The sequence below is a fragment of the Camelina sativa genome, chromosome 2, assembly GCF_030686135.1.
Source record: "Camelina sativa cultivar CO46 ecotype springtype chromosome 2, ASM3068613v1".
In the NCBI taxonomy this organism is placed as follows: Eukaryota; Viridiplantae; Streptophyta; class Magnoliopsida; order Brassicales; family Brassicaceae; genus Camelina; species Camelina sativa.
In genome coordinates, this window is record NC_141881.1 from 23,261,442 (window position 1) to 23,271,460 (window position 10,019).

A 10,019-nucleotide genomic window follows, 5' to 3' on the forward strand; every position below is an offset into this window, starting at 1 on the left:
CATGTCTTGATTGATTATGTGAGTTAGTCAATTGTGTGTGGCATGGAGTTCTAGAACATCCTCTTCGAGCCGAGTGTGTGATTCCACGGTGAGTTTATGTTTCTGTGTTATAATAGAAATTGTTTGCTTAGCCTTCTGTTCATGGTAGTGCAGATGGTTAGCGAGGATGCTGTGGCTGGTCGAGGTCGTGGTCGCGGACATGGTCGTGGACGCGGACGTGGTCGTGGTAGGGGTAGAGTCCCAGTGGTTAGTGAGACCGAGGACCAGAGTGTGACAGCTGAGGGTGTTGGCGAGTCGCAGGATGTTCCGGGGGATTCCGTGAGTGTGGCAGGAGGGGGCGGTGTTGACGCTCCAGTGGCCAGTGATGCTAGGGTTCCGGGTGTGGGAGTCCCAGCGGGTGGAGTCCCTGGTGCTCACTTTGCGGCTATGCTAGCACAGGTATTGGAGCGGTTACCACCAGTGGTACCCGCTCGGGCTCAGGTAGTGCCACCAGTGGTGGCGGAGGAGTGGCAGTCAGTGGTTGCGGATGTGGGAGAGCATGGACGTTATTTGGCTATGCTCAAGGAGATGAAGGGTCTGTTCACTGAGAGGTTTATGGGTGGTACAGATCCTACTGCTGCGAATGCTTGGAGGACGAGTGTGGAACGTAACTTCCATACTATGAGATGTCCTGTTGAGTTTTGGGTGGACATAGGGGTCTACTTTTTGGGTGGTGATGCTGAGTTGTGGTGGAGATCAGTGGTTGCTAGGAGGGTGCAGAGGGAGATGACTTGGGCTGACTTCGTCTTGGAGTTCAACCGCAAGTATTTTCCTAGAGAGGCATTGGACCGGTTGGAGGTGCAGTTCCTTCAGATATCTCAGGGGACGCGGTCAGTGCGGGAGCTGGACTTGGAGTTCAGTCGACTTCTATGTTATGGGGGTCGGGCCATGGAGTCTGAGGAGGCTCAGGTCAGGAGGTTTATGAGGGCTCTATGGGATGATTTGAGAGTTCACTGTAGAGGGAGGTATTATGCTACGCGTGCAGAGCTGGTTGAGACTGCAGCAGAGATTGAGGAGGATATCCGGGCACAGTAAGTGGTGGTAGCTCCAGCAGTTCAGCCTAGTAAGGCTCAACAGCAGGGTGATTCTAGCAGGGGCGGTAGGCATGCTCAGGGAACCAAGAGGAAGTGGGAGGCTACGCAGAAGCCGAGTGGTGCGGGTTGCTTCGGTTGTGGGAGCAAGGATCACAGGGTGGCTAGTTGTCCCAAGAGGAGTGTTCTGTCGACAGGACCTCGGGTATGTTATCACTGTAGGGAGACAGGGCACATCAGGCTTTTTTGTCCCAAGTTGCAGCCGGCAGCAGTGGCAGCGTTGCAGCAGGTGCAGCCTGGAGGTCAGCAGGTGGCACAGATTGAGCAGGCGCCACGGGTTTACACGACAGCTGAGACTGGTGGAACCAGCGCCGGGGCGATCACAGGTATATTTTCTGGTACTTTAACTTTGTGAATTTTAGTAGGTTCAGATTGCATATGTTTCCTGTGATAAAGTGTTAGGTTCTCAACACATGAGGTTTGTGTAGGGACCTTGTTGGTGGGCGGGTTTAAGTCCCACGTTATGTTTGATTCTGGAGCTTCGCATAGCTTCATTACTCCAGAGTGTGCAGAGTGTGCGGGGATCAGCGGGGATCCTGGAGAGCGTGCAGGAGTTGTCAGAGTTGAAGAGGGCGAGTTCCTGAGAGTGATTGGACGAGCCAGAGGAATTGATATTCAGATCGCGGGAGAGTCGTGGCCAGCAGATTTGCTTATCAGTCCAGTGGAGCTGTATGACGTTATTCTCGGGATGGATTGGTTGCATCGGCATAGGGTGCATTTGGATTGCCATCGGGGTAGGGTGGAGTTTGAGTGTTCAGGAGGGAAGTTGGTTTTTCAGGGTATTAGACCGACTTCGGGGAGTCTCGTGATCTCAGCCATTCAGGCTGGGAAGATGATCGAGAAGGGCCGTGAGGCTTATCTGGTTACTATATCTATGCCAGAGTCAGTGGGGAAGTCTACGGTTAGCGGTATTCCAGTAGTGGAGGAGTTTGAGGATGTATTTCAGTCTTTGCAGGGATTAGCACCATCTCGGTCGGATCCTTTTACCATTGAACTGGAACCAGGGACGATGCCGTTATCCAAGGCTCCTTACAGGATGGCTCCAGCAGAGATGGCAGAGCTGAAGAAGCAGCTGGAGGATTTATTGAGTAAGGGTTTCATCCGTCCTAGTGTATCACCGTGGGGAGCACCGGTGTTGTTTGTGAAGAAGAAGGATGGAAGTTTCAGTTTGTGTATTGATTATCGGGGTTTGAACTGGGTCACTGTGAAGAACAAGTACCCTCTTCCTAGGATCGATGAGTTGTTGGATCAGTTGAGGGGTGCTACTTGGTTCTCCAAGGTAGTTCTGGCATCGGGTTATCATCAGATACCGATAGATGAGGCAGATGTGAGGAAGACTGCTTTCAGGACTAGGTATGGGCATTATGAGTTTGTGGTGATGCCTTTTGGATTGACTAACGCACCAGCAGCGTTTATGAGATTGATGAACAGTGTGTTTCAGGAGTTTCTGGATGTATCTGTCATCATTTTCATCGACGATATCCTGGTCTATTCTAAGAGTCCTGAGGAGCATGCAGTGCATTTGAGGGCAGTTATGGAGAAGCTGCGGGAGCAGAAGTTGTTTGCCAAGTTGAGCAAGTGCAGTTTTTGGCAGCGTGAGATGGGCTTTCTGGGTCACATTGTTTCTGCAGAGGGAGTTTCTGTAGATCCAGAGAAGATTCAGGCTATCAGGGATTGGCCTAGACCACAGAATGCCACAGAGATCAGGAGTTTCCTTGGATTGGCAGGTTATTACAGGAGATTTGCGCAGGGGTTTGCAAGCAGAGCACGTACTATGACTAAGTTGACAGGGAAGGATGTTCCTTTTGTCTGGTCAGAAGAGTGTGAGGAAGGCTTTGCAAGCCTGAAGGAGATGTTGACTACTGCGCCAGTGTTGGCTTTGCCTGAGCAGGGAGAACCCTATGTGGTTTATACAAATGCATCTAGAGTTGGTTTGGGGTGTGTTCTGAAGCAGCATGGGAAGGTGATTGCCTATGCTTCGCGGCAGTTGCGGGTGCATGAAAGCAACTATCCTACTCATGATTTGGAGATGGGTGCTGTAGTTTTTGCCCTGAAGATTTGGAGATCTTATCTTTATGGTGCAAAGGTACAGGTGTTCACAGATCATAAGAGCCTGAAGTATATATTCACTCAGCCTGAGTTGAATTTGAGACAGAGGCGGTGGATGGAGCTTGTGGCGGATTATGATTTGGAGATAGCCTATCATCCTGGTAAGGCTAACACGGTTGCAGATGCTCTGAGTCGGAAGAGGGTAGCTTCGGCTCAGGAGCAGGAGATGGAGTCTCTGGTAGGGGATATCAGTGCGTTGAGCTTGTGTGCTGTTTCACAGGAACCGTTGGGTTTGGAAGCAGTAGATAGAGCAGATCTTCTGAGTAGGGTGCGGTTGGCTCAGGAGAAGGATTTGGGGTTGGTGAATGCCTCTAAGGATGTGGATTCAGAGTATCAGGTCTCAGATAATGGTACTATCTTGGTGCACGGTCGGGTTTGTGTGCCCAAGGATGAGGAGGTGAGACAGGAGATTCTGAGAGAGGCTCATGCGAGCAAGTTGTCCATTCATCCAGGAGCGACTAAGATGTACCGTGATCTCAAGAGGTACTATCATTGGGTCGGAATGAAGAAGGATGTAGCTAGTTGGGTTTCGAGGTGTGATGTGTGTCAGCTAGTGAAGGCTGAGCATCAGGTTCCTGGCGGGTTACTGAAGAGTTTATCCATTCCTGAGTGGAAGTGGGATATGATCACTATGGATTTTGTGGTAGGATTGCCAGTGTCACGGACCTTTGATGCTATTTGGGTCATTGTGGACCGGTTGACTAAGTCAGCACATTTTCTGGCCATTAAGAAGACTGATGGAGCAGCGGTCTTGGCTAAGAAGTATGTGAGAGAGATAATCAGGTTGCATGGGGTGCCAACGAGCATTGTGTCTGATAGGGATTCTAAGTTCACTTCGGTGTTCTGGAAGGCATTTCAGGCAGAGATGGGCACTAAGGTGCATATGAGTACAGCTTATCATGCCCAGACAGATGGACAATATGAGAGGACGATCCAGACGCTGGAGGATTTGCTGAGGATGTGTGTGTTGGATTGGGGTGGCCATTGGGCAGATCACCTGAACCTGGTAGAGTTTGCTTACAACAAAAGTTATCAGGGGAGTATTAAGATGGCTCCTTGTGAGGCTTTGTATGGGAGGCCATGTCGTACACCATTATGCTGGACTCAGGTGGGGGAGAGGAGCATGTTTGGTGCTAGTTTTGTTCAGGAGACCTCAGAGAAGATTCGGGTTCTCAAGCTGAACATGAAAGAGGCTCAGGATAGACAGAGAAGTTATGCTGATAGGAGGATGAGAGATCTTGAGTTTCAGGTAGGAGACAGAGTGTACCTCAAGATGGCCATGTTGTAGGGTCCGAACAGGTCATTGTCAGAGACTAAGTTGAGTCCGAGGTATATGGGTCCATTCAGAGTGATTGAGCGGGTTGGACCAGTGGCATATAGATTGGAGTTACCTGAGGTTATGCGTGCATTCCATAAGGTTTTCCATGTGTCTATGTTGCGGAAGTGTCTCCGTGAGGGTGAGCAGGTGTTGGCTAAGATTCCTGAGGATCTTCAGCCTAACATGACTGTGGAGGCGAGACCAGTGAGGGTTCTCGAGAGGAGGATCAAGGAACTTCGGAAGAAGAAGATTCCTTTGATGAGAGTCCTGTGGGACTGTGATGGTATTGAGGAGCAGACTTGGGAGCCTGAGGCAAAGATGAAGGCAAGGTTCAAGAAGTGGTATGAAAAGCAAGCCGCGACTTGAGCTTGTTTAGCCTGGTCCCATCTGTAATCCGTGGCTGGAGAGGGAATGGAGTATTCCAGCCCATCTCTTTTGTTACTCGGTCGCTTGGGTGGTTGGTTGTGCGACTCAGTAACAAGATGAGGTGGTGTTTGGGATACAAAGTTTCCGTGAAGCAGGGTTGTGAAGGAAAGTTTCCTGAAAGAGAAGTTTCCAAAAGTGGAAAGTTTCCAAAATTGGGAAGTGCTAAATATGGAAAGTTTTGCGGGAGTCAGAATTTGTCCATTTTAGCGGTGGGAAGCCTTGGAGGGGCTTTTGTGGCCTTTGTGGTGGACCTTCGAGTCAGTGTGCCTGTGTGTGGCGGTCTTTCTAGACATTGTGCGGCCTTTGTGGCGGGCTTTTAGCCAGTTGTGTGGCCTTTGTGGCGGGATTTTAGCCAATTGTGTGGCCTTTGTGGTGGGCTTTTAGCCATTTGTTGGCCTTTGTGGCGGGCTATTTAGCCAGAGTGTCTTCGTGACGGTCCTTCGGGACAGATGGTCTATGTGACGGTCCTTCGGGACAGATGGTCTTTGTGACGGTCCTTCGGGACAGATGGTCCTTGTGACGGTCCTTCGGGACAGATGGTCTTTGTGACGGTCCTTTGGGACGAGTGGCCTTGGTGGCGGTCCTTTTTAGGACATTTGTTTGGCCTTGGTGGCGGTCCTCGTGAGGACATCTTGTTGGCCTTTGTGGCGGCCCTTGTGGCGTGTATATGATCCTTGTGTGGTCATGGGGTATCCCGGTGAGGGGATATATGGTTGGTAGGACATTAAGATGTTTTTACGCGAGCCACGGGAAGGAAACCTGGATAGGGATAGGACTCAGACGTGTTCAGAATTGTTTGCTCGCGACTCTTGGGGGACTTAGGTTCTCCTAGTACTGCCATATTCAGAGACTTTCTGGCTCGGGAGTATGGTTGGTATATCGACTTCGGATGACGATCCGGAGGCGCGCTGTAGGGTGGCAACCCGAGAGACGAGTTGGATTTTTCCTTATATATTATGGCATGCGAGTTTAGGCCCGATGAGGAGCCAACATTTGGCATGCAGACTTAGGTCTGATGAGGAGCCAATAAAACTCAAGGTTTAGGCCTATGAGTAAAAGGAAGTCCAAAAGTCGAGAGCAAATGACGCCTGAAGCGTGAGTCTATCGCCTGGAGGTGACCTTCTGTAGATCGGTCGAAGGAGTGCGGGCCGTGGAGACGGTTGCACGGGAGTCCTTGGCTGATGGTTGTTTGGGATTCGAGGACGAATCCAGTTTGGTGGGGGAGAATTGTAACATCCGTGAACCGGAATCCCGGTTTGGGAGTTGCATCGGTCGATGCAGATTGTGCATCGGTCGATGCAGATTGTGCATCGGTCGATGCAGATTGTGCATCGGTCGATGCATGTTCAATTCTGCGCGTTTTGACTTGAGTCAAACGCTGCGTTTTGTGTTAGGGAAACCCTTAAGTCGACTTTTTGTCTCATTCGGCGAGTTTGGCCGTTTTTGAGAGGAAACGAAAGAGAGAAAAGGTTTTTGAGTGTTCTTGGTGATTCCTGGAGATTTGAGGCTGTTCCTGTAGAGATCTGTAGCTGGGATCGTTGTAGGAGCTTCCTAGAGGCTTGTTCTTGCTTGTTAGAGGTTCAGATTCTTCTGTGGCAAAGGTAAGTGCATGACCATGGCTTATCTAAGCTAGAGGATTCTTTAATCTGCTTGTTGTGTGATGTTAGGCTTGTTAGATCGTTGCTATGGACGTTAGGAAGCTTTCTTGTGGCTTGGGATCGAGTTTTGTGGTTGTAGGAACGAAGATCCGGCGAGAAGCTTCGGGGAAATCACGGAGCTCGACGTTGCATCGATCGATGTATATCTTGCATCGGTCGATGCAAGTGTGAGGACGGCGCGTAAAACTCTAGGGTTTTCGTGTTACGTCGAGCATGCGTCGGTCGATGCAGACTGGGTATCGGTCGATGCAAGTTACCCTTGCATCGGTCGATGCAGCTTCTGTGTCGATCGATGCTTACCCATTTGGCATCGGTCGATGCATGTGTGGTGTCGGTCGATGCTACGTCCTGGTTTGTTATTGTCGTTTGTTGATTATTGTGTGTTGGTTATTGATACTATATTGCTTGTGTGTATAGCCCAGTAGATGGGAGGATTGCCTTACTGAGTGTTTATAAAATACTCATGCATTGCAATATGTGTTTGTGGTGCAGGTAAAGGCAAAGTATGATCGTGGAATCCAGGCAATGAAGAGGAGGATGTTCTAGGGACTCGGTTTTATGTTGTCTGGCATTGCTAGGTTGCTAGAGTTGGGTCATTAGAACATTGCTAGGTTGCTGGTTCTATGATTTCTGTTATTTGGTTATTGAATGTTGCTGATGTTATGGATATTGGTGATTTATATTTATTGGATTATTATTTATGGGATGTTGGTATTGCTATTCCGCTGTTGGTTGAGATTGTGGTTAGATGGCTAGTGGGTATGGGACCACTAGTTGTAGTTTATTTATTATATTATTATTATTTATTATTTATTATTTAAAAAAAAAAAGGTCGGTCGTTTCAGAAACCCGGTTGGACATGATTGGCAGACGTGATAATGGAGCTTGTGGTCCACCACCAATTCGGAAGAGAAACAAGAGATCACTAACACTTGATGTACTAGCATACAGAGAGAGTTTTTTCGATAGACCGTAAAAATATTTCTGGAAAACTAAGCTTTTTAGTTTTGAATTTTATTTCCAAAGACATGAAAATTGGATAATAAAGGATATGATTGAAAACATGTACCTGAATCCTAATAGTCCTTAGACTTTGATGGTAATCTTTGTCCCTGGCTACAATTCACCAGACTTGTGAAGAAGCAAGTAGAGTAATTAAAGAAAAAGCAGTTCATTTCGAAACATAAGAGATGTGGAAGTTTAATCTTGACACTGATGTTAGGAAAGGATGCAACGTGAGTCTTGCCAAGATCATTCTACTATATATGGAAATGACATTAGACCGTTTACACAAAATGAAGTTCCACGAAATACAAATGCCCGTTTGTAGATGATGAAGTTAACAAGAGGGGATAGAAAACCTGGTGCTCTCTACTAAAAATTAGAAAGAGACTCTTTTCTTTCCTTTATAAACGCCTTGAATGCCATTGTTTGAGAAGCACAACCATGTGAATAAGAACTCTCATTTCACACTCTACTTGGATAATTCTTCTGGTTCTGTAAAATTAAAAAATACAAATGGAACTCAAACATAACATGAACTATTATACAAAAAGGGCAATTGAAGAGTTTTTGGGGTCGTGTTAACGTACATCAGATTTAATTTAGGAGATGAAACATGAAAGTGTAAGCTCGACGGCTCTTTAGATAGAAATTATTTCTTTCATTTCTTTTCCTTAACCTTGTTTGTTACATTGTTTTCCCTTTATATAGCTTAGAAATTGCTAGGGTTTTAGTTTTGACAGCTCATTAAATTTATCATGTGTCCGATGCTTCTAGACACTCAAATCTATTCTTCAGGGTGATTGGCTCCGTACATGCCAGCTCTGTTTTAACTCTGGTTTTGTTTTCTTGTGCAGGTGAAGATAACCGTTGAGGAGATAAAAGCTTTGTCTCTTTGTTGGGCTTATGTGAATCCGAAATGGGCCTGGACTGCGAACTGGTAAGGCCCATCGTTTGATTTAACACTTCATCTTCTTCTTTCTTTAACACTTCGCGAATCTGAACACGAGTGTCTCTTCTGTGATCAGCAAAGGGAGCTTCGCTGGTTCTTTTGGCCTGAGCTGATGAGATCTTGCTAATAAAACAGACCTCGAAAATTTCCTCTTAAGATACGCTCGAAGAGAAACACAAACAGAGAACTTTCTAATTTTTTACAAACCCAAAGATATACACGCCATCATTTGTTGCAGGCACTATCTCACATGTTGATTTGAAATCAATGAGCATAAAAAAAAATACAACCTATGATTATCACATTGAGAAACAATATTGACATAAACAACCAATATATGGCCACTGGCCAGGCATCATAGCAAACTCTTCTAAAAGAATCGGGGAGTTTAAGGATCTTTACCATAAGTTTAAGAAATAGCTTAAAGTTTACTACTTTCTTCTTGCTATACTCTTTTAGAAAAATCAAATTTTTATATTGTACCTTTGGATAAGAAGGGAATTTTCCAAGAATTTGCATGGAGACGCAATTTAGTGTAAGCTCATCAAACCACTGGCCACAATTTTCAAGCATGATTCTTACTTGTTTCCACAATCTTTGTCGAACCGGCCCACAAGTTCTTGAGACAGTCATACAAAGGATCAAACTCTACAAATCAAATTTCTTGAATCAACTATCTGCTTACCCTTGATCGAACAAACTTAGATTAAAAATAATTTTACGAACCATTTTTATGGAGGAAGCGGTGACGGAGAAAGATAGATCTGTAAGAGATGAGACAAGCTGCAACTTAGATCGAATCAATAAACCCATTGCTGCTCGGAATCGTAATGCTTCTCATAGGCGATATGTGAAGATGCATCCTTCATCGTGCAGCCCCGTAGTCATAATCAGATCAATCAAATCGAATAAACTCCTTATTCCACTAAATCCCGAAGTCCATGGAGTAAACGACGAGAAAAAAGAAGAAATCGATCATCGATTGATTAAACGCACAAGCACAGTCGACCATCATAGAAACGACGACGAAGAAGATATCGAGAATCGTTTCTCTTTTTTTTTGTCCACCAAGGAGTAAAAAAGCTGATATGTATTAATGTTATAATTTGATTGGTTACTTGTTTTTACTGATGTGTCAACACCAGGTTCAATACAGAATCTGATGTGTCAAGCAAGGAAAGCAACACATTGTATTTTTATTGTATTGATAATTAGGTTTTGAACCCACACTACGCGTGGGTTTATTTGATATATTTTGATAAAAATTATATATGATTGATGACGGTAATAAAATATTATCTCATAAAAAAAAATTAGTACTAAGGAAAAAAATTAAATTTTAGATACATAATTTTTTAAAATATAAATATTAGTTATGTTTTAAAATCAAATCTGATAAAAAAATCATGATTTTAACTCGACGT

At 45.7% G+C, this 10,019-nt stretch overlaps 1 long non-coding RNA gene across 1 annotated transcript; it reads right to left on the bottom strand.

Moving 5' to 3' along the window:
- Positions 1-7,883: 7,883 nt before the first annotated feature.
- Positions 7,884-8,364, bottom strand: LOC104729385 (uncharacterized). The gene is made up of 2 exons (XR_758266.2): positions 8,234-8,364; positions 7,884-8,138 (listed from the first exon to the last, which is right to left on the bottom strand). It is a non-coding gene; the product is annotated as an uncharacterized LOC104729385 (long non-coding RNA).
- Between the last annotated feature and the right edge of the window lie 1,655 nt (positions 8,365-10,019).